This window comes from Protopterus annectens, chromosome 8.part0 (assembly GCF_019279795.1).
Source record: "Protopterus annectens isolate FY-2018-M chromosome 8.part0, PAN1.0, whole genome shotgun sequence".
In the NCBI taxonomy this organism is placed as follows: Eukaryota; Metazoa; Chordata; order Ceratodontiformes; family Protopteridae; genus Protopterus; species Protopterus annectens.
In genome coordinates, this window is record NC_056741.1 from 1,508,193,915 (window position 1) to 1,508,218,970 (window position 25,056).

Below are 25,056 nucleotides of genomic sequence, written 5' to 3' on the forward strand. Positions count from 1 at the left end.
AGAAGCCATCATGGTAATGGAGAAGCAACCAAAATGACTGTGCAGCAAACCGTTGTGGATTGTAATGACTTAGCTGTTTTTGAGGCTGGAGAGAAGTAACAACTGAAGAGGACTGAACATAGGTATTCACATGATCAGGCTATGAGGTCTAGGAGCCATTTAATCAATAAGAAGCCTTACAGATACCTTAAGAGAAAGGAGATTACTCATTGTAATAATATTGCAAACAAATGGGACTAGAAAGGTATATTGCTTGAGATACTGTTGTGTCTTTAGGCTTCACTGTTAAAGACATTAGGGCTATAATACATTTACAAAATGAAACCTTTTATGAAATAACATTTGAAAATTATGTATTAGTAAGAAACAGTGTAAGGCTGTGTGATGCTAACTCTTTTTGTGAGTCCTGGACGATTTTGTTTTCATGTAAGATCTTCAATGCAAAAAAACAAAAACAAAAAACAATGACTGCAGTTCAGTACTGCCTGTATTAAAGAAATGTACTTAAGTACTTTGAAAAATGCTGTTCCAGAAATGTTTGGAATGAGGCATGTTAGTATGGGGTGCAGCAAATGTGAAAGAAGGAAATATTGCGCATATATGGAATGTAATTAAATTTATTGGGCAAAGTGGAGTTGTGAAATATCAGAGGCAGCCATACTTTTTTGTGAGGACGGCAATCATTTTGTTCAAGAATGTACATAAGGGGGGAAGAAGGCATTCTGTTAAAAACTGTTGGGCAAAATATGGAAAATGAAATGAAACAGGCCATTTTTAATTTGACTATCCAATTACAACAGGAAAGAATTTTACAAAATAGAAATGGCAATATATATTGTGATTCAGAATGACAATGCAGAAAAGGCATTTGAGTAATGAGGAAGATAGACAAAAAGTGTTAAGTTGTAATAAAGAAGAAAAAAAGATGAAGAAGGGCTGAGCAGGAGGAATTGGTTACAGAAAGTGAAGTGGAAGAGTAGGAGGGGCTGTATGTACATGACATTCCTAAATATAATAAATATGAAGTGGTATAAAAGGAAGTAGAGGAATCAGTGGATAGTATGGTGAAAGGAGTATTAAGAAAAACTGCAAAGAAAGGTAAAGGATAATTCTTCAACTGTCAAAGTAAATGTTAATAATATGAGAAATGAAGTTTAGGAGAATATTAATAAGTGAATGGTGTAAGGAAGTAAAAATAGATATGTGTTTGCAGAATGTGAGGTTGGTATTGCTAACAGAAAAAGACCAAATAATGGACATGTGGGGGACAATATGGAGTCAAGGTAATGAAATCTGCTCAGCAATCATAGTGCTGTTGAAAGAAGGAAGTTTTAAACTATTATAGATGACAATAGCTATCCCAGATAGGATAGTTGTTGCAGATGTGAGAGGTAGTGAAGAGGTGCTTAGTACACTTTTGTGGTATATGCATATGTGATGATGGGATAAAGGATACACCTGTAAGAAGAAATTAAAAACAATATATGACAGAAAATGTGGATATATCAGTAGCAGAAAATGTTATCTGTCTCACAAAGAAAAAGTTTGGAAAAATAGCATAGGGTAAGAATCTTTAGGAAGGTGATGGCAATGAGGAACTAAAGGTTGGGCAAAGAAAGACATTTACTTACAGTAGGGGATGTAGTAAAACAGAAACTAATTATGTATTTATTATTATCAGAAGGGGGACACCAGATAAAGATTTTTTTCTGATCATGCAGTGATACAGGCTAGAATTGGGGAGGAGGAAATTTTTATTAAAGAAGTCAAAGGGATTAAGGAACTGATGGGAAATATTTTTTTTTCATTATATCTATAGCAATTATAAGTAGGGCGTTGAAGGATCATGAAAGTATGAGGCCATTGCCTGAGTATGAGGAATTTTGAGGGGGGTAAGGAGTAAGTTGGACTAAAGAAAGAGAGATATGAGAGGAATACTGGTTGGCTACGGAAGAGCCGAAGTGAGCAGTGAGGAGCAAGACATCAACGGCAATCTGCCAGCTTCTAGAAAGTGACAGTACATGGTTGTGAGACAAAAGCAGAACAATAACAAAGATAGTTACGAGACACCCTTCATAAGGAATGACCACAACAATCAGATTACCAGTTCCCAGGACATTAAATGCAAATGGAAGGAGTACTCCCAGTGTCTTCTGAATGCAGAAAATCCCACAGATGCTGTACTGCTCTAGATGCAGCCTGCTATGAAAGAAGAGGAGGAGCCCACCCTAGAGGAAGTGAGAACAGCACTAAGGAAAATGAAGTCTTGGAAAGCAGCAGACCCAGATATGGTCAAGATGTTGGGTAAGTTAGGGAAGAAATGGCTCTTGAGGGTATGCATAGCAGTATGGAGAGAGAGGCATATCCCACATTACTGGAAAATAAGCATGCTTGTGACAGTGTACAATAGAAAATGGACATTAATGACTGTAGACTTTATAGCAGTATCAAACTCCTGTAATGCTGCATGAAAGGTCTGGAGAGGGTGATTGAGAAACAAATGCAAAGAGCAGTAGAAAGCAAGATGGAAGACAAACAGTTTAGATTCAGATTAGGATGCAATACAACTGACCTGTTGTTGGCAGTGATACAGATATTTGAGAAGAAGCTAGAGATGAGGAAATAATCCAACTGGGCATTCCTAGACATAGATAAAGTATATGCCAAGGTCCCAAGAAAGCTGATTTGGGTGCTCCTAAGAAGGTTTGAAATCCCAGAAACATTGGCAGAATTAGTGCATTGTTATGTACAAGGATCCGATGATACAAGTATGAATAATGTTCATACTTACAAAGGGGTTCCCAGTGAGAGTGGGTGTGCATCATGGTTCAGTTTTGTGCCCACTGATGTTCACACTGCTGAGGGACTTCCTTAGCAAATAGGTCAGAGGAGACAAATCAACAACGCTGCTGTATGCAGACAATGTGACATTACAGGTAGAGTAGGAAGAAGAAGAGGAAGAAAGAACTTCAGCAAAGGATAAGGGAATGAATGCAAAACTGTAGGCACATGAAATGAAACAGACATTTGTAATGGCAGTTAATAGGGAAAATCAGAAGAAGTTGGGAAGTGAGATAGAAAGATAAAAAGAGGAATGAGTTAACAGCTTCTAGCCCGTGTGAAGGTTGGTTGTATAGAGGTCAGAATGAGAAGGGCAAGGGTAGAATTATTGGGGCTGCTGCCAACTGGCTGTGAGTGTCAGGGGTAGTGTATGACAGAAGAGTGCCAAAGAAGATGAAATGTAAGGTGTATAAAAACAGTGGCGTGACCAGTACTACTGTATGGTACAAAAACCTGGGCAGTAAAGGCAGAGCTGTTGAAGAAAGTAGAGGTCATGAAGATAAAGTGCCTGAGATGGTTGGTAAGATACACATTGTGGGACAGACAAAGAAATGAGGACATCAGAGCAGAAGCCCAAGTACTCCAGTTATAGGGAAGGTCACAGAGAACGATTGTTGTTTTGGGCACATGTGCAAGAATGCAAAAAACAATCTGGTGAAGAAGATATGGGAGAGACAGGAAGAATACAAGAAGAATTGAGGGCATCCCATAAAGAGATGGGTGGATTGTGTGACAGAAGACATGTGACAGCCAGGCATGGCCATTGAAGAAGGTAGGAGTTTGGCACTGAATTGAGAGAGATGGTGAAAGTTGACCTAACAACCTGACCCGATGCAGAAAATGGGAAAAGAGGTTTGATGATGATGATAACCTAGTCTTGTTTAACCTTAGAGGCTTAGGCAATGACTCTTCTACAGCATCAGCATAAGAGAATTTTTCATGCATTTGTGTGGAGTGTTGAGGGGGTTGTGGTGCTTATGAGTGATGTTTCTTATTAAATATTTGCATCTAGTTTGTGGCGAGGTAAGTGGTAGTTCATTGTAAGCATCAGGCAGTGGCTACAATGCCTAGGTATACCATGTGCTATGAGTCTGGCAACTGAGGGAAGGTAAGATGACTGACCTTACATTTAGTTCAAGAGTGTAGAAAATTAGGGATATAAGATTTATTTATACAGTATTAGTTTGCAGTAAAGTTTCTTTTCTTTTAATAAATCCTTATGAATACAGAATATACAGATGGGTACCACAAAATGTTTGTAGTAGAACAACGTATTGGAAGTACCCTATTAAGGTGGAAACAGCTTACAATAAATTAATTTGGCACTAATTAAGAGGGCAAAAATTTGGCTTTCTATGGCTGAATGGCTTAAAATCAGTAAAACAACCAGTTTGTGAGGTAAAACTGTTTTTTTGGTAAATTGAATTACTCTGAGCTTGACAGACACTGCTTTATTAGTTGGTGTGGTTTTCTGAATATAACGGCATTTTAATTTTTATTCCGTGAAGAAGATTCCAGCTTTGACACCATGCCATGATGTGCAAATTTTTGTTTGCCAGTAATGTGTAACAGTTGTGCCAATAATGTCAGGATGCACCAGCATTTTAACAGAAACAGTAACTTTTATTCTATACAAAATGGCAGCACAGTAAAAATTATGTTGATACTTCACTTATCACTAAACACACTTAGGAGCATCTAAGCACTTGACTCCATGCATAATGGAATCCAGTCATTTTTAGAATGGCTATGCTGCACCATAGTCTTAAAGTGGCAATGGTTAGAATGCATATGCTCAGACTCAAATAGCTTTACATTCTTATCTTCACAAAAGTCATATCCTATCACCTGTGCACCATATATTTCATGCACACCATCAAACACAAAAGTAAATAAATTAAATATATATATATATATATATATATATATATATATATATATATATATATATATATATATATATATATATATATATATATGTAGGTCCCCTTCAGAAGCTCGAGTTTTCAGAAATTCAAAATTCATATTACTGAAGCGATATGACTGAGTTTCTGAAAACTTGAAGCTTTTGAATGGTGATCGCAGTACAGTGATAATCGTGGAATATACCCTTTTCCCAACTGTAGTACAATCTCGAAGTTGGTATATATATAATATGCAGGGGGTGTGAAGGGTGCAGCCCCCTCATGAGGGGTGTAGGGTGGCTTGCCCCCCCCCCTGCAGATACATAGAAAAAATGTAGATTTTTGTTATTTTTTGAAGTTTGAGTTTTCAGAAACTCAATCATATTGTCTTGACAATATGAATTTCAAGTTTCTGAAAACTCGAGCTTCTGACATAGACCACACACACACACACACACACACACACACACACACACACACACACACACACACACACACACACACACACACACACACACACACACACACACACACACACACACACACAGGTGTCTTGTAAGGTACATCCCAAATGGGGCATTGTACTCTATGCTGGGTCTGATGAGTGATGCGTAGAAGGGCACAATGACCTATCTGTCTCAGTGAGACCCTTTTGGAGGATGTCTGTGTCAGCCAGAGAGTCAATTATAGCCCCTAGTTTGCAGTTGTTTGCAAACTTGGTCAGCCATAGTCCTCCTGTGCTTGCCTGTACCACTGAGAAGTATATGCCAAACAGGAGGGGTCCCAGGACTGAGCCCTGGGAAACTCCACTTGTAACTGGTTTAGAGTCAGACCTAGCTCCCGCAACTCTTACCATGTGGGTTCTGTCCGTATGCCAGTTGGCAACCCATCTCATGACGTAGGGGTTTATGTTCAAGCTGGTGAGCTTGTCTATAATATCAGAATGGGGAATGGTGTTGAAGGCCTTTGCAAGGTCTAGGTAGGCTGTGTGGACCACCTTTCCCTTGTCTATAACCTTGGTAACTATCTCAAAGAAGTCCACCAGGTTTAGGAGGTATGATCTGCCCTTAACAAAGCCAAACTTGGTAGGGTCCAGTGTTTGGAGGTTCCCGATGTCTCAGTTAATGTGATCCATGATGATGCACTCCATAGCCTTGCAGACCAAGCTAGTCAGGCTTATAGGGCGATAGTTCCCAGGGTCTGTTGTAGCTCCATCTTTGTGGAGCAGAATAACCACTGCTGTGTGCCACTCCATGGGCATGCAGCCTCTGGAGAGGCTGAGTTCGAACAGTGTGTTTAAGTGAGGGGTTAGTTCATCTTTGAGATCATGTAGGACGCAGCCTGGGACACCGTCCGGTCCCATTGATGTTGTGTTTTTCACTTTGGAGAGGGCTGTTTTAACCTGAGTGTCTGTGATTTCAGGGGCTCTACATTCTTCTGGTATGGTTATGGGCCCTTTTGGGGGTGAGAAGGGTGTGAAGTTTGCACTGAACCTGTCTGCCAGGATGTTGGCGATATTGGTCGATTCAGTGTATTTTCTGCCATTCTGCACTAACTATGAGCAGATCTGGGAATTGCCACTTAGATTCTTGACATAGCTAAAGAATGCCTTGTGGGTATCTTTGGAGTCTTTGGCAATTTTTCTTTCAAAGCTCGCTTTAGATGATTTTATGAGGGATCGTAGTTTCTTGCTGATGCTGATCAGGGATGTCTTCCCCTCTTGGGATTTTACTCTTTTCTTTGCTAGTTTCCTCCTTCTGTTGTGTAGCTTGTTTATGGCAGGGGTCCGCCAGACTGGTTTCCTTTGGTGGCTTCCTTCCTCAAAGAAGGGGTCCTCAGCCATCACATAAACATTCCATTAAAACACCACCTGCAGTTACACATAGTAACACTGTATCCAATACCTCCAATGATAAGCCCTTAAGGCAAACCAGCAGACAACCAAATTTCCTGGTCATTGGTGATTATATAGTGAGGTACACCAACGTCCCCCTCACCAGACTGAGTAAGGAAAGAGTCACAGTTAGCTGCCTTTCTAGGGCTATGATCTGTCAAGTCAAACATGCACTCAGTTATTGAACCACAGGTACCAGTATGACTTTCTCATAGCCCATGTGGGTGTTAATGACCCAAGATATAACTCACTTGACTGTATGAAGCAAGACATGATCGAGCTCATTGATTATGCATTTCAGGCAGGTATGAGGCTAGCACTGAGCAGCATACTACCTTCTCCAAGGATGATGCCATGTTAACAACAGAAAATATGGATTTTAACAATTGGCTTAACTTCTTATGCCAACCTAGGAGAGTGCAATATTTGGCAACCTGGGAGGACATAGTTGACAGACCATGTTGCTTTGACAGGGATGGTCTGCATGTATCTCCTCTAGGCTTTTTGATATTGGCAAAGACCTTTTCCACCATCATAGTTCCTTTTTTAGGCAATGCCAAATTGATAAACCTACCAATGTAACTGAACCTGTGAAGGAATATCTGAAGGTGGTACTGTTCAATACTAGAAGTCTTAAGAAACTCCAGTCCCCTGCAAGGCTTTGTCTCCCTGGAGAGTATAAACATCTGTGTAGCAATGGAGACATGGTTTAAAGTCACTGACAGTACTCCAGCAATGTAAGGTTATAATGCATTTCACACATTTAGACCAACTACTTCACAAAAGGGAACTAATGGTGAACATGTCAGTCTGTATTAAGACTAATCTCACATCCAGACTAATTTAAACTGTATGATCCACTGGAACTCATACATGTGCACCATAAACAGGGTATTGTACCATATACATGCAATATATAGGTCCCCTCCATGTTCCAGGAAACCCATACTACCTATTTCAATGTACTAGAGTCACCCAACATTCAGTCCAATACAGTATCCATGGAGAACTCAACTTCTCCTCTATAGATTGGGAATCCCACATTACTTCTAATGTACAAGCCCAGCGATGCCTAAACTTTGTTAATACCAATATCCTGTAACAGTTGGTTTATTCTCCTACCAGGGGTGCAAACATCCTTGACCTTGTGCTCACGAACATGGGGGGGGGGGGCAATGTTCCTCACCCAATGTAATATCTTTGCTTGTCAGATCTGGCCATAAGGCAGTATTACTTGAAATAAAAGTTAAATCTGGGGATCTTGTGAAACCAAAACCCTTTAGGAACTATTCCAAGGCCAACCTCTGTCTACTAAGCAACACCTTGGCTATGTTCCAAGCACCCCCAAACCCAGTAAACACCACAGAATACACCAAGCTATTTACAAAAATCTCTGTACAGCCATATTGATAGCTGTGTAGAGTGAGCTATTGCCACTCGTATTAAGAATAAGACAAACTCAAAAGACAAACCACCCTGGTGGAATCAGAATATCAATTGGTTATACAGCAAAAGAAAAAAATCTTGGCCAAGCAAAGGAGGAACAAAACCATACACACTAAAACCCCCCTGACCAATCTAAACTGGCAGATAAGAGGGTTAATTAATACTTCAATGGCTAACTTTGAAGAAAAAATTGCTTCTCAGGCAAAGGACAACCACTAAGGTTTCTACAGCTATGTCCATATAACTTCAGAGAAAATACTCAACAATGCTTAGAAATTATTGTTAAGGTAATCACCCATACTGAACCAGAGGCCATTGTCAACCTTTTGGCTGACAGTTTCAGCTCAAATTTCTCCCCCCACTCTCCCCCGATAGTCCAAAGGAAAATTAACATAACACAATCCCCCCAAATATTACTAGAGAACAGGTCATTAATACACTTTCCAAGGCCAAAAACACTGCATTGATGGGCCCCAAGAACATCCCAGGATGTTTAATAAATAGCAAAAAACTTGACCTCTCTCATGCACTTGAATTACTTTTCAACTGCAGCCTTCAGTCAGACTTTGTGCCCAAGGAATGGAAGGTGGCTACAGTCATTCCCCTGTAAAAAGGAGGTCCAACTACTGATCCCTGAAACTACAAGCCTATAAATCTTAACTGCCTCATATGTAAGGCCATGGAAAGAATCATCATGGACATTAAAAATGAGGACACAGGTAACCTGCAAATGCTTGATCCATCACAGTTTGGCTTTGTTAAAGGAAGGTCATGTGTATTGAATCTGGTAGACTTTTTCAAGAAGGACACTAAAGTACTGGATGAAGGTAAGACTGTGCATACAGATTACCTCGATCTGGAAAAGGCTTTTAATACAATACCCCACTCAGGCATTATAGGCAAGCTCACTGATTTAGGTATAAACCCTTTTAGTACCCACTGGATAGCCATCTGGCTCACTGATAGGACCCAGGAAGTCAAAACAGGTGAGAACACCTCCGTCAAGAGGTCAGTCACTAGTGGAGTTATGCAGGGCTCTAAACTGGGCCCACTCCTTTTTGGCATCTATTTTTCTGAAATGGAAGCAAATTCTGAAGGTTTATTGCTGACTAAATTTGCAAATAATTGCAAGATGGAAGTTATCACCAACTCCCCTGCAAACACTAACATTCTATAAGAAGATGTATCTCTGACTAACAAATGGTGTCAAAGCCATGATCTTAAACTCAATGCTACGAAATGCATAATTTTACCCTTTGTGAACTCAACCATCCCATCTAATTACCATGTTGAAAATACACCTCTACGAGTCCACCCAGTGGTCGGGGATCTGGGTACATACATAGAGTGTAGCCGTACCTTCAACCACCACTTGGCCACAGTGGTGAGGAAACCCTTTTATGTTGTGCAACTTATAAGTAAGGGCCTGGCATCTAGCCCTTTCCCTCTACTCAGTCTCCTGTAGATTGCTGAGGGGGTGATCTATAACTGGCTTACAAGGCATCTTCAAACCCCACACTTGTGAATCTCCTATATATGCATGTCAAAGACTACCAAAAATACAAGGTCTAGGGACCTGAATTTTGTCTATGACTTAAACAGAATGTGCTGAAGAGACAGATATGTGTCACAGAGACTGCCCTTCCTATGGAACAAGCTTCCCATACATGTGAAGCAGAGTTTGTCTATTACGCAGTTTAAGCACAACCTAGGCAAGTGGATGGATAATAGGAAATTTACACTGGTCCTCACACCCATGCCCCTTATGGACAGGGGTAGTTTATAAATACCTGGCCCTCAATGTCCTATTTGGATGCAGGGCATTATTATTCTTTCAGGAAACTTGGCTAGGCTTAGAAAAAAATCCTACTACAACCCTGGGTCATTAGCCTAGTAGCAGTGTATGACTGTATGACTCTATGACTCTGTATATGTAAATGAAATGCACTGAATGTATATTCATCTCTGTGTGGTGATTTTTATCATGACAAGGTCGTGGTTTATTATTGTTGCTATTTGTTAGTGGTAGGTTTGTTGACTTAAGAAGTAATGTTCGACTTAATTACACTTCAGTTGCAGCTTCCTGTCCTTTCCAAGGAAAGCTTATGCTAAAGGCATGGGTTGACTAATTGGTTTATTAATATGTATACCTTAGAGTGTTTGCACTTAACCTTTTTCTGAATGCTTTACTTTGATTAACTTGCTGCAGCATGCTTTGCATGGATTTAATATGTTTTCTTTTTAAACAATCCATGTAATTCTGCCTTTGGGCAGCATCACAGTGATTCACAAGGCAAAGCCACTATTAAGTATTGCATGTTACTCAAATGAAAAAAAAAAGATCCTCAGTGAAGTCCCAGAGCACTTGTTTATGCCCAGTTGACTTTTTTAATTACTTGATGTTGAAAAGTGGGATTTCTTAACTGAATCCCTGTATTGAAATATGATAATGTATCGTGAAATGAATATTACAAGTGTCAAAAATCATTCAGTCAATGCAAAGCCTTGAAAGCTTTGTAGTAGTAGTATTCCTTGAAAATGTATTGTGTACAGCTATTAGTTTTAGTATTTTTTGTTAGGAGTTCCCTGACCACAGTATTTAGCTGTTGTGGGAGTGCCACTGGCCATATTTGATTGTAAAAGTATGTTAACATTGTGTTATTGGCTGGCAGGAGTTAGCTTCGGTCAGTGTTTAATGAATGAAATAGAGCTGTATCCTACAAGTCAAGGGGCCCTTTTCACATTAATTGAGTGGTTTTGTTTCTCAAATAAATGTTAATGTAGTGAATCATATGGTTAGAAAGTCCTGTGTTGTGGAGTTTTGTAGTGCAGCCCCAGGCACAGTCATCTGTCTGGATATCCACTAGGCTATGCCAAAGCATCATCTTTTAAATCTATGTTCGAAATATGGTCTGTACAGTATAATTCTTATTAACATGTCACACCAGGTTACTGGGAACCACTATTAGAAAAAGCTCCCAAAAAGCCTTAATCCACCATATAATTGACATCACACAAACCTGTAACTGCCATTAAGTTCAGGCAGAAATGTAAACAAAATCACATTTGCTTCATGTTAATACACTGCATTGAGATATTTCTGCCTTGAACTTTAGCATATTTGATCTACTGTGGCAATAAGACTAGAGAAGAGAACAATTGTCATTTCTAGGAAAGAAAGGGGTTTATAGAATATAAAAGCTTCTATATCCATAGGCCTTGCATCCCACAATTTAATTTTAGATCCTTCGCTTATGGTATCAGAATCAATTAATCCTGTTAACTGATGTTGCATAACCAGCATCTTTAAACTTGTACTATAAATATATTCTCCTGTAATTATAGTCATTCTTATATCTCTCACAGCAGAGATTTCTTGCAGAATGTCTAGATTTTTATGTTGTATTTTGGTCTGCTGTTTATTAAATTTGCAGTTTTCTCACAATTCAATGATGATTGAAATAACTAAATTATGACAGATATTTTTGTTTCAGATGTCATGGTCTTTAGAAAATGCATATTAAAGCAAATACTTTCATTCTAACAACTTTCTTTATAAGAGCAATAATTAAAATCAGTTCCTGATTTTGGGCATTTATTCTTCCATTACTTCTGTCTTTATGCAGATTTCTTGCACTAAGAGCGTGAGAGATATGGCCACTCTAAAATCTGTCTTACTTTTTACCTTGTCACAGAGGAAGCCAAACAGCAAAAATACTGTGCCAGCTGTTGTCTGTTAATGTCTCTTGGCTGCTGTCCTTTTAAAAATATTTTTATTTCTTTAATAGTGTGGCCCGTACACTACCTTATATGGAGTATGATCTTGACTGCCAGGAACTGAGACCATTATGTAGTGTGTTTTGATTTTTTTTTTTTTTTTATTAATGTTACTTGCTCCCATCTGATCTCATGGCTACAGACTTGTTAATCTATGCACTGTGTGTACAACACACATTTTTCATGCAGTGCTGTCTCTCCAGTCTCCATTGTTGTTGTGAGGGGTCTGGTCAACCCTATCCATCCATCATCCTTTGTCACACACTGACTGGTTTTACCATATAGCGTATTCCTGTGCCTCCTGTGGTGTTACCATTAGGTGTACTCCTTTACCTTTTGTAGTGTTACCATAGAGCATACTCCTGTGCTTTCTACCTGAAGGGGTATGCCGCATTCAATTCCCTGGGCAAACCTTCCACCACCTAGGTTGTTGCTCAGACCTTGTTTGTTGTCATTGAGCGCAGATGCCAAACCGCCATGTTGTCAGGCTAATTTGGCTGCTGTCTTCATTTTAATGCCTATGCAGGTGCCTGAAGCCTTTTGTAGTCTTCACACATTCACTAATTTGTGGATTCTGACATGGAGGATGGAGGATAAAGTAAATGGACATATGTTGATGATTAAGTCCTGTAAATTAATGCATGTGTAGACTATGGCCTATTTTCAACCACAACCCAGACTCAGATGACAGATGTTTCCATTTGTTGACTATATAAAATCAGCAGATGATGAACTAACAATCGACCTCTACAGATAGTATAGTCCCATCCAACCACAAATGCAAAATACACAGCTAAGCTGTCATGATCTGAAAATAGCAATAAATCCTCACAAATTATACAACTCGACAAACATTTACTTCTGCAGTAATTGATCCTCACTTAGTCACAAACAAATATTTACATACGTACAAATATTTCAAGCATGGGCATTAATGCCCTTCTGGCTTGCCAATATTCCAAAACACTTGTTCCCATAATAAGTATCCCGGCTGTTCTTAAAAATATCTAAACTGATACTTGCTTTAATGTAATTTGGTAGTCTGTTCCATGCATCAGCTATTCTGTCAGAGATCCAATTAGTGCACTTCTCATTCCTATAGAATCTCCTACACGGGTTGTCTGATGATTCTCTAGTACTTTTTGATAACCCCAAATATTCCCAGAGGTAGTTGTCACTAAATGCCCTATATACCTGAATAAGATCTCCTCTTAGATATCTGTAAGAGACACTGTATAAGTTCATAATAACTTAAATGTTCACATCCATTAATGCTTTTGGTATATTCCCGCTGTACTCTTTCCAGTTTACTCATGCTTGATTTCTTATAGGGTTTCCATATTGTTATTCCATACTCAAGTTTGGGTCTAATGTAATTAACAAAGAATCCCTGGAATTCATGAAGCTTGTGCCAGGTGCAGGTGTAGCGTCGGCGATCTAACACCAAATATGGCCGCCGAGCGATTCAGATACGAGCTGTTTCCACGTGCACTATCTGCGTACGCTACACCCGCACAGGTCCTGGCGCCTGTATGCTAATCACCCCATGTGCAGCAGTGTAGCATGCAAATGAAGGTATATAGCGATTCAGGAAGTGGTGCAGGCATAGCATAAGCATGCAGAAATGTAAACCGAAAAAAAACGGTTTACATTTTGCAAACATAAAATCGGGAAGATGACAGCGGACCAAACACATGTATTATACTGTTAAAATATACCAATGGATAAATATATAGCCATTGGCATAAAAAATGTACAAAATATAAAATTAACATTAAATATATATATAGTCGCACTATCGCGACGTGGAAGTGCAGGGCAGTGGTGCGGAAAGGGGATCGCAAGGAATATATAAAAATATAGAATAAAACGGTGATGAAACACATGTCACAAATTCCCCATAATAGTCATGGCGCAAGGGTTGTTAAAGGGCAGTGACAGTGTTATGCGCAGTAGCTAGGAATTAGTAGGCAATGCAATGCAAATGAAAGGAGTAATAGTGAATCACAGATTTCCCACTGGTGTAAGGAAGAACAAAACAGCGTAGCGTTATAACACTGAGGTGAGCCCTTGAGATAAAAAGGACATCAAGAGAGGGGTGTGTCACCATTGCTGTAAGCACATTAGAGCATTGCTAACCCGGTTTGCCTGTTGCTAAGCAAAGCTGCAGGATAGGGGTGTGTTGAAGTAGCCATAGCTTTGCTTAGCTGAGAGCACACAAGGTAACCAAATGTGCATGTGAACGTGGATGAAAATGCACTGTAAACCCGGTAAATGGCTGTGCGCGGCGCGCACCAGAGCAGAAACAGGAAGGTTACGGGAAAAAGATAAGGAAATGCTGCAGCATGGAAATAGGAGTGCAAATGAGTAATTAACACCTAGGAACCCACAGTTGGCCATTGACAACAGCTAACAAGGCTGCTAGAAGCTACCTGCAGAACAGGAAAGGGGAGGTGTCGTACTGCAAAGAAAACAGTACTGTCACAGCAGAACAAAGCAAAATTGCAGTAGATCAGTTACATAACCCATTTCACAACACGTTCCTGGCTAGGGAAAGTACAAAACAAGAAAGCCAGCAGCTGGATGCATGCCTGTCAATGGTAGGAGATTCGGGTTGAAAAGTGAAGTAAAGGGCAACAGATAAATCATGACAGGCAAGCATAATTCAACACCAAAGGCCCTACAATTGCAGTACTTGCTATAAAACCCATAATTAAGATACCCCGCAGCTGGAATTGCACATACACACCCAATGACATCAGCAGCATCCATAGCACAATAGTATAAAGTGTGAAAGCACCTCACACACACTTGTGTATTCCCATACACTCTGCACCATCGGTGTAAACAGATGGGGAACTTTTAATATGTACATATTAGGGGCTGCCGTAGCTTTGATTCACCAGCATGTGTTGGAGACTGAAGGTGGTGTGGAGGATGATGCTGACAACCACCTCAGGCACCGGAGGAGGAGAAGAGTGTTCAGACCCAGGGTAACCTACCAGGGGATAAATGATCTGGAGATAGTAGAGCATTACAGGGATGACAGGGACACCATACAGCAACTTGTTGAGCTGTGCCGGCCATGCCTCAGTGCCAGAAATAACAGAGGGGAGCCCATCCCAGTGGACACGAAGATATGTGTAAGCTTGAGAATACTAGCCACAGGTACCTTTTAAAGGCTAACTGGGGATATCCTGGGGGTCTCACAGGCATCAGCATCCAGGGTACTCCACCAGTTTCTGGATGCCATGTTACTACATGCCAATGAGCACATATACTTCCTCCGAATGCAGGAGTTGGCCAGCAATATGCACCTCTTCCACCATGTGGCAGAATACCCAGAGGTACTGGGTGCAATAGACTGCACGCACATACACATCAAGTCACCACCTGGTGAGCAGGGTAGGCACTACATAAACCACAAGGGATACCCCTCCATCAACTGCCAGGTTATGTGCAATGTCCAGGGCATTATTATGGATGTGTGTGCTGGCAGCCTGGAAGCTATCACAACTCCCACATCTGGCATGCCTCACAGCTGTATTAGGTCTTTGCAGGAGGGACATCCCATATGGCCACCTGGTGGGGGATGCTGGCTATGCTCTGGAACCATGGATGATGACTTCCATCAGAAATGCACAAACACACATGCAAGAATGCCATAATTAGGCACATGAACAAACCAGAATCATCATAGAGCATGGGTTTGGGATGCTGAAATCATGGTTTTGTTGCTTGGACATATCTAGTGGAGCCTTGCAGTACTCTCCAGGCATGTATGCCCACATCTTCATAGTATGTGCCATGCTACATATGATCCTGCAGAAACAGCTGCTGCAGGGACAGAATGGTGAAGGCCCTCACAGCCCACCACCATTGCCAGGGCCCCACAGGCACAGAGGGACTCAGACCATGAACACTCTGAGCCAGCCCCAGTAGGCAGACGGAGGTGTGCCCAGTATGCCCATGCCTTGGCAAAGAGGGAATGTATAGCACACACACTGACAGAGTAGGCACCTATGGACTGATACCCTTCTCCACCTGCACACACAATAAACATGGATGGCACTCACACAAGACCATCTGTAAATTGCCATGTTGGTGGTCTCCTGTGTGCATCCTACATAGGCAGCCCTCGACTATTGCACACACAACCGCTATTGGCACAAGGTAAGTCAACACCTGAACAGTAAATTAAGCTATCAGCATGTGCTGATACTGTATGTATAGGTTCATAGGTACATAGGTAGGTACTTGGCTAACTGCCCGAGGCCATTCATAAGCCTAGCCAAAATGTGTCAGCTGTTGCCAGCCTATTGATTAACTAACTGTCCCTCTGTGGAGCAGAGCCAATTGCAGGATCCCTGGGGTGTAACCACTGTTCCCCATCTACTCTGCAAGGTTTCCCTAGAGTGTTAGTGAGAGGCTCTGTATAATGTAATCAGGGATGTAGTTCTAAAGCATGGGGAGTACCTGTGACAGGAATCTGTCACTCCAGCATCTTCCAGTTATGGTTGTGGCAAGGTTTAGCTCATTACAGTGTGTGGCTCACTGTGACATGGATTCCCATAGGTGGATTATATCCATTAAGCCTGACTTGGACATGGCTTTGTTGTCCAGTAAAGATCATCTCTGAGTAAATGAGATGCCACTGAGTAATGCAATAGTTCTTTCAGTCTGGCTGCATAGGACACATGTCTGAGGCCAGTAATCCTCTTGGTGAGGAATGTTCATGGACCCTCCAGCTGTCGGATGTGTCTTCTGAGGTACATCCCAAATGGGTTATCATACTCGATGATGGGATTGATGAGTGATGAGTAAAGAGGCACAATAACCTCAGTATGTCTAGATGTGAACCCTTAAGTAATCAGATGGCCTACATAGAAGGATGTCCTAACTACCTTGGAGATATGATTGTCAAAGGAGAGATCACTATCTAATGTAGTCCCCACATACCCATTACCTCATCTGTATTAAAGTGGCTGCCACTCATGTGTTAATATGTGGGTGTTTATAGGTTCATAGGTTCATAGGTTCATAGGTTAGAACTAGGCTATCAGCCCTAGGGCCTATACAAGCCTAGCCATAACAATTCCCTGAATATTTCTTCCCACATTATTTACTTTCCTGGACCCCTGTCTAGCAGGGCGACTGACGTGATCCCTGGGGTGAATTTCCTTTCTCCCATCCAATCGTCAAGGTTCCTCTTGAAGAGGTCCAAAGAGGCACTCTGCTTGACATGTATGGGCAATCTATTCCAGAGTCTGGGGAGTCTCTGGGTCAGGAACCTATCCCTCCAACATGTTTTGTTTATTGTGATGACAAGGTTTAGATCCCTGGAGTGTGTAGCTCTGAGGGATTGGGATTTCTTTAAGTGTAGCATGTCCAACAGCTCTGGGTTTGACATGGCCTTGTATGTTAAGCAGAGATCGCCTCTGAGTAGGCGATATGTGACAGAGTATAGCTGGAGTTTTTAAGGCAGTCAGCATAGAGCATCTGCTTTAGGCCTGTGATTCTTTTAGTGAGGTATTTCTGAGGCCTTTCCAGTTGTTGCAGATGTCTTGAGAGGTACATACCAAACGGGGCATTGTATTCTATAATGGGTCTAATGAGGGATGAGTACAGTGGGACAATGACCTCCTTTTTCTGGATGAAAAGCCCTTAGTGATGAGGTGTGCCACATAGAAGGATTTCCTGACTGTTGTGATGTGGTTATCGAAGGTGAGACCACTGTCCACCTGTGTCCCTAAGTCTCTTATCACACTTTCGGTATTTAGTGTACTGCCACCTATATGGTAATTCATGGATACATGTTTTTCCCAAAGGGATAACAATACATTTCTTGGCATTGAGCTTGATCCCATGGCTGTGGCACCAAGCATCTGTTTCTGTAAGGCCCTTTGTAGAGTATCCACATCATTTGGGATTCAATAATGGCTCCCAGTTTGCAGTCATCTACAAACTTTGTTAGCCAGAGTCCCTTAGTGTTGACCTGTACTTCAGAGAAGTAGATGCCAAACAAGAGCGCCCCAGGACTGAACCCTGAGGTACTCCACTTGTCACTTGTCTGGAGCTGGATTTGGAGTCGGCTACTTTTACAGTGTGGGTTCTATCAGTAAGCCATTTAGCAACCCATTGGGTGACATAGGGATTAATGCCCAACTTAGTAAGTTTATCTATGATTCCAGAGTGGGGATGGTGTCAAAGGCCTTGGCAAGGTCTAGATAGGCTGTGTGGACCACCTTACCCTTGTCCATGGCTCTGGAGACTGATTCAAAGAAGTCAATCAGGTTCAGGAGACAAGATCGGCCCTTCACAAACCCAAACTGGGTGGGGTCCAGTGTTTGAAGGTTGCCAATGTCTTTGTTTATAAGTTCCATGATAATACGCTCCATGGCCTTGCAGATAAGGCTTGTCAGACTGATGGGACGGTAGTTTCCGGGATCAAGGTGGATCCCCTTGTGGATTGGGATAACTATAGCTCTGCCACTCAGTGGGCACGAAACCTGAGGTGAGGCTATGATTAAACATGACACTTAGGTGAGGTGCCAGTTCATATTGTAGTTCATGTAGTACACAGCCCGGAATGTCATCTGGTCCCATGGATGCTGTATTCTTGGCTTTAGAGAGTGCGTTTTGTACCTGTGTGGCCGTTATTACTGGAATTTGGCAATCTTCCGGTATTGAGATGGGCCATTTAGGGGGTGAGAGTGGGGTGAAGTTGGCACTGAATCAATCTGCCAGGATATTGGCAATATCCTTTGGATCAGTATACTTAATGCCATTCTGTTTTAGCTCAGAGCATTGCCATTTAGATTCTTGACATAATTATAGAATGCTTTGTGGTTGTCTTTGGAATCTTTGGCAATTTTATTTTCGTAACTAGCTTTGGAGGATTTTATGAGGCATCTCAGTTTCTTACTGAGGCTAGTAAGGGAGTTTTTTGCATCCTGGGATTTTCCTCTTTTCTGCAAAAGTTTCTTCCTTTTGTTGTAAAGTTTGTTTATGGCAGGGGACCACCAGATTGGCTTCCTTTTTTTGGATGAGAGCATTTTGGTTCTATTTGGGATGGCACGATTCATGCATGAGTGGATGTGCTCGTACAGTGCCGTAGTGTAGGATTCAGCAGTTGAACTTTCAGTTCCCGTCTGCATGGGTGTCATGAAGTTTGTCACTTCTGACTTGAGTAGCATGAAGTTGGCTTTAGGGAAGTTTTTTATGGTGGTTTCTTTACTGTGGGGGTGGGGTGGGATGAATGTTAAGCGTGATTAGCTTATGGTCAGACCTGACTAACGAGGGGGTGACCATAGGTATGGAGCATTGATTTCCCATGTTGGTAATGACCAGGTCTAGGATATTGGAGCCCCTGGTGGGACTATGGATTAGTTGATCCAGGGCGTTGGAATTTGTGAATTCCAAGAACCGTTGCGCAAAGGTGTTGGGACATGAGTAGTTTTCCCAGTTAATGGCAGGGTAGTTAGTTTTCCCAACATGGAATGACCAGGCAGTTTGAGGCCTTTAGCTGGAGGCCATGACTTTGACACCCTGTGTTGGTCTATGTGAGGCCCCTTGAAGGACGTTTGTGACAGCTGGACTGTCAGTTATGGCTCCCCATTTGCTGTAGTCCACCTGTGTTTGCCTGCACCTCTGAGAAGTATATGGCAAACAGTAGAGGTCCCAGGATTGAGTCCTGTGGGACACCAGTTGTGACTGGTTAAGAGTTGGACCTGGAGGCTGCTAGGCTTACCATATGGGTTCTGTGTGTAAGCCTGTTGGCAACCCAACCTATGATGTATGGGTATATGTACTGGCTGGTGAGTTTATAAATAATACCTGAGTGGGGAATGGTGCCATAATCCTTGGCGAGGTCCATGTAGTATGTGTGAACTACCACACCTAAAGTCTAGGTGACTGTAAGACATCAAACAGGTTCAGTAGGCATGATCTGCACTCAGTCAAGCTAACCTGGGTTGGGTCGAGTGTCTGGAGGTTCCCAATGTCTCTGTTAATGAGTTCCATGATGATGCTCTCCATAGCCTTGCAGACCAGGCTAGTCAGGATTATAGGGCAATAGTTCCCAGGGTCCGCTGTGGTGCCACCTTTGTGGAGTGGGATAACTGTTGCTGTGCACCACTCTGTGGGTATGTAGCCTGTAGAGAGGCTGAGTTTGAGCAGTGTGTTTAGGTAAGGGGTTAGTTCATGTGGGGCTCTTGTAAGACACAGTCTGGGACACTGTCCGGTCCCATTAAGGTTGTGTTTATGGCTTTGGATAGGGCTGTTTTAACCTGTGTGTCTGTGATTGCAGGGGGCCGTACATTCTTCTGGTATGGTTATGGGCCATATAGGGGTTGAGAGGGGTGTGAAGTTTGCACTGAACCTGTCTGCCAAAATGTTGGGAATATCAGTCAGTTCAGTGTATTCTGTGCCAGTCTGCACCAACTCAGAGCAGATCTGAGAGTTCCCACTTAGGTTCTTGACATAGCTAAAGAACGCTTTGTGGTTATCTGTAGGGTCCTTGGGAAATTGTCTTTTGAAGCTAGCCTAGGATGATTTCATGAGGGATCATAGTTTCCTGCTGATACTGATCAGGGATGTCTGTCCTTCTAGGGATTTCGCTCATATCTGTATTAGTTACCTCCTTTTATTGTAGAGCCTGTGTATGACAGGGGTCCACCAGAACGGTTTCCTTTTCTTGGAGGAGTGAGTCTAGGTTTGACTTGGGATAGCATGATCCATGCATTCCTGCAGATGATCATAGAGTGTCTTTGTATAGGTTTCAGCATCTTGGACAGCATTGTCCATTGGTGTGGGGGTTGTGAACCTTTCCATCTCGGGCATAAGCAACGTGAAGTCTGCTTTGGAAAAGATTTTCATGGTGGTTTCCTTGTTTGGGGTTGTGGGCTGAATGTGAATATCCAGAGTAATTAGTCTATGGCCTGATCTAACCAGCGAGGGGTTGACATCGGGTGTGGAACACCGGTTGCCCATGTTGGTGATGACCAGGTCCAATATGTTGTTCCCTCTGGTGGGGAATGTAGACCAGTTGTTCCAGGGTGTTTGAGTTTAGAAATTCTAGGAAGCACTGGACAAGGGAGTTAGTACTTGAGTAGTTCTCCCAGTTAATGTTTGGGTAGTTGAACTCACCCAGTATTAGGGTTTTTGGTAGGACCTGCATATTTCCCAGTGTCTCCAGAAATGTGGAATGTGGGTCCTGAGTCATGGAGGGTGATCTGTAGCAAGCTACAATTTGGATTGCAGTTTTACCCATTGTCAGTTGCACTTGTATGATCTCTGATGCATCGTGCTGCACCACTAACCTGGAGGTGTGAGTATTCTTGATGAATATGGATACACCCCTGCCTTTTGTGTTCCGGTCCAGGTTTTGTGGCCGAATGGTGTGGTATGAGTTATAGCCTGGTAGTTCTGGGGTGCTCTCTGAAGCCTTAAACCAGGTGTCTGTTACTGCACAGATATCGATGTACTCCATACTGAGGAGTGCCTCAAGTGTGTGCATTTTGAGGTTTAGACTTCTGGCGTTGAGTAACAATACCCTCAGTTTCTGGTTACTTGTGCTATTTACAGTGGTGGGTTTGTCTTATCAGCCTTGCCTAAAAGTCCAACTTGCCTAATATCCACCTCTCTACTATTGTTTGCAAGCAATGACAGCTGTGCATGTGTACATGTTCTGCAAATGTGTACTGACCCTTGTTACAGGGCTGTGCCAAATGGCTATGTGTGCACCTACATAGAGTGGATATTGACAGTAGAGACGCATTGGTTGAATGTTTAGATTTATGTAGCCTAACTTCCCATTGCCAGACTAACAGCTGCTTGGAAATATGTTGACAGTACTGGTAATGAAATAGGGTGCACTTCATCTTTAACTCCAGTGTGACATCTGCAGTAAGAGTGTAAGATGTAGGAAACTGCTGCCCATGTGTAATAGCGGCTTCATAGGTGATGGCGTACACTATCTGATTATATACTGATCATGTCGATAGTGGCAGCAGAGTCTATTGATATTTGACTCTGTGTGGGGAGTGGGTGTCTGTGCCCAACAGAGCTCATGGTTCTGCTGGGTTTGTGAGTATATACCCAGACAAGGATACAGCCTGTTCACACTTGCATCATCTGTAATCAACTATCAGGATGTGATATGGCCCTCAGAGGGGGATTGCTACTAAAGGTAGCTACAATTTTCCTGTAGGAGCTAGTGTTTCCACGTCCATAACACAAATATTTACATGTGAGCATCACTGTCTAAAACATCTTCATAAGCAGTATGTACACTAAATACAGTACGTGGTACTTGTAGTACTGAATGCTCATAAAGGCATATCCACTAGTCAGCTACTGGTGTTTACTAATGTCAGCTTTGTGTATGTGGCCATCCTGGGGGAATGCAATCTCTATGCCATGTACACTGCCAAACCTGCCTAACACCACACCCTACACATTGTCTGGGATGCAGCTACAGGGGTGAGCTTGGAGGCAGTCCATTCTACACCCATGACTGGACTAAACAGTCAAGAGGTGTAGGTTAACACATGCATCTCATCACCACAACCAACACATACCCTTACCAGAACCCAGTAACGACACACACACATTCCACCAGATATCACACACATCCATAGAGGCCTCTAGGTATCTGGCCAAGCAAGAGGCCTCCCAAGTTGGAATAGACAGACACCAGAATACAAAGACTGTACAACATAGTTTGCATAATTATGTCACACCTCAGAACATGTGGCCGGAAACATGGCCAACAGTACTCATCTGTGAATGCAAACCCTAGCACTATGTTACACACCAAGCTATATGAGAGCAAACATACTGTCAACTGTCTGTCTGTCATGATTAGCCACATACCCATACACTCAGACCACCTTTAGAAATATACACATCTCTGGCATATTCTATGTTGTGCAGGAGCTGTGATGCAGTAGCCTGGACTGCATGGAAACACATGTAGGAACTATCAGGTCTTGTAGCCCATGCAGGAATGTCCCAAGTCCTGGGTAGCATTCTGCCATTGGCCAGAATGATGCAGCAGAACAGAAACAAGGATTGTATTCCACAATTGTGAAATGTACTGGTGTAATTCAAAGAGTATCCAGCATCTCTCTCCCTGGGATAACATGGTTGACAGACCATAATGCTTTGCCAGACAGGGCCTGCACCTGTCACCCCTGAGAATCTGGATACTGGCAATGGCCCATGCTTCCCCTATAGTGCCCTCATCATGCCAGGTTCAAGTGAAAGTCCACTGGTGCAAAAGGGACAGCCAAGAAATAAACTGTGGGTCCTGCTACTCAATGATACAAATCAGGTACTCAATATGGACTCACTTACGGAAATCTGAAACATGGAGGACATATCTATGCAGTGATTGAGATATGGTTCAACGCTTTGGAGAGCACTCCTGCATGACCATGTTATAACACATACCTCACCTCTTGGCCAAAATCCTTTATTGGAACACATGGGCCATGGGTGTGTTCAACTTCCTGAGGGATATGTACACCCCACGCAAGTTGCACTTGCACAACATAAGATGCATTATGCTGAGCAACTACCTTTGTGCCAAAGTGTAATCCAAAATGCACCTTGTGACAGATCATCCACCATGCCTCAGAATTCCCAACTGTCATTGTGCTGTAATGGGGAATATCAGTTTTGAGACAGGAAACCATAATCATGGCCACTCAGCTATCCCATTATGAACTGGGAAGACTCATCATGTACCAACACATGTGCTCAATGCATGTTTGATTTCATCAACACCAATGACTTGGATCACCATAGTTACACCAACAGGGCTAAGAGTATGCCACACATGGTCAGTCTTCAAAGCCAATGTTATGCTCCTTAAGAGTGAAGTGGTGACTGTCATGGCACCCATGCAGATGTACAATGCATGTACAAATGCTGGGTCTTACACAAATGCACTTTAGGCACTCACAATGTGCAGTGATCATGCCATTGCACCAGAAACAGGATTCAGACAAACACAAACATGAAGGCAAACAGGTGGTACCCTGCCTTAAACTGTACCACAGAATGTAGTAACTGTTGCAAGAGTCAACACACATGAGTGGAAGTTGATCCATGGTCAGCCTCAGTAAGATGCAGATACACCATATAATGCCATGCAAAGTTACTGTGAAACCAATCAGCCACATATTATGAGGCCATTATGAGGCCAAAATTAGAGAATTCTATAGCTGTGTCATGAAACATAATGGCAACAACAAGACCTGTTGTGCTTCACAGCACTATGGCTTAAGAAGTACTGCACCTTTGGAAATAGCACCTGTTTATTCAGATAGGGTCTTGGATAACATAAACACACTGCCCCCCCAACAGGTACACATTCATATATCCATGTACACTACAGAGCCCCTATAATAACAACTATGCAGGTACAAGCTGCACTCTCTAATGCCATACATACAGGCTGCATGGGACCTGTCCACATCCCAGGTTATATCCTACACAAATGTCAAAACAATCTGCTCCCCACATAAACATCTTGTGCAATCATAGCTTCATGTCAGGCTGTGTACACACTGAATGGTGCACAGCAACAGCCATCTTTTAATGCTGTCAACATCCGAGGGACCCTGGTATGTGTACAGCCAACCTGGTTACAAACAGCAGTATCATTGCATTGCATAACACATAATGCAACTGTGTCAGTACATGGGTACTCTGCACAGTTGTTGTAGGGCTAGGTACAGTCCACCAGACAAAAGTTACTTGGTGTTGTACCATTGCATGTCATACCACATGTATTGATGTGTGTTGGTGGTCTGAAGACATGGTGGTGTCTGAGGATTACATCCTAGAATGTAACTTTTGACACTGTGACCTGCACCTGGCTCATCTGTGATGACTTATGTTGGAGTACTGGTCTGTACATGTGAGTAGCCATTATGAATGTGGGGACACCATCACCTGGAGTGGTCTGTACCAATGTTATGGCCCACATGTCTGGTTCTGAGTTATATGGTGGTAGTGCTATTGTGCACTACAGAGCCTTCAGCCAGGTGTTCCTCACTGCACAGATGTCAGTATTCCCCATTGTAGGTTCAACAGTGAGTAGCTGTGATTATGACAGCAACACGTCTAGCACTGGTTAGCATAAGCATACAATGCAATTGTCTTCTAGGTGTCAGGGTGTTATCC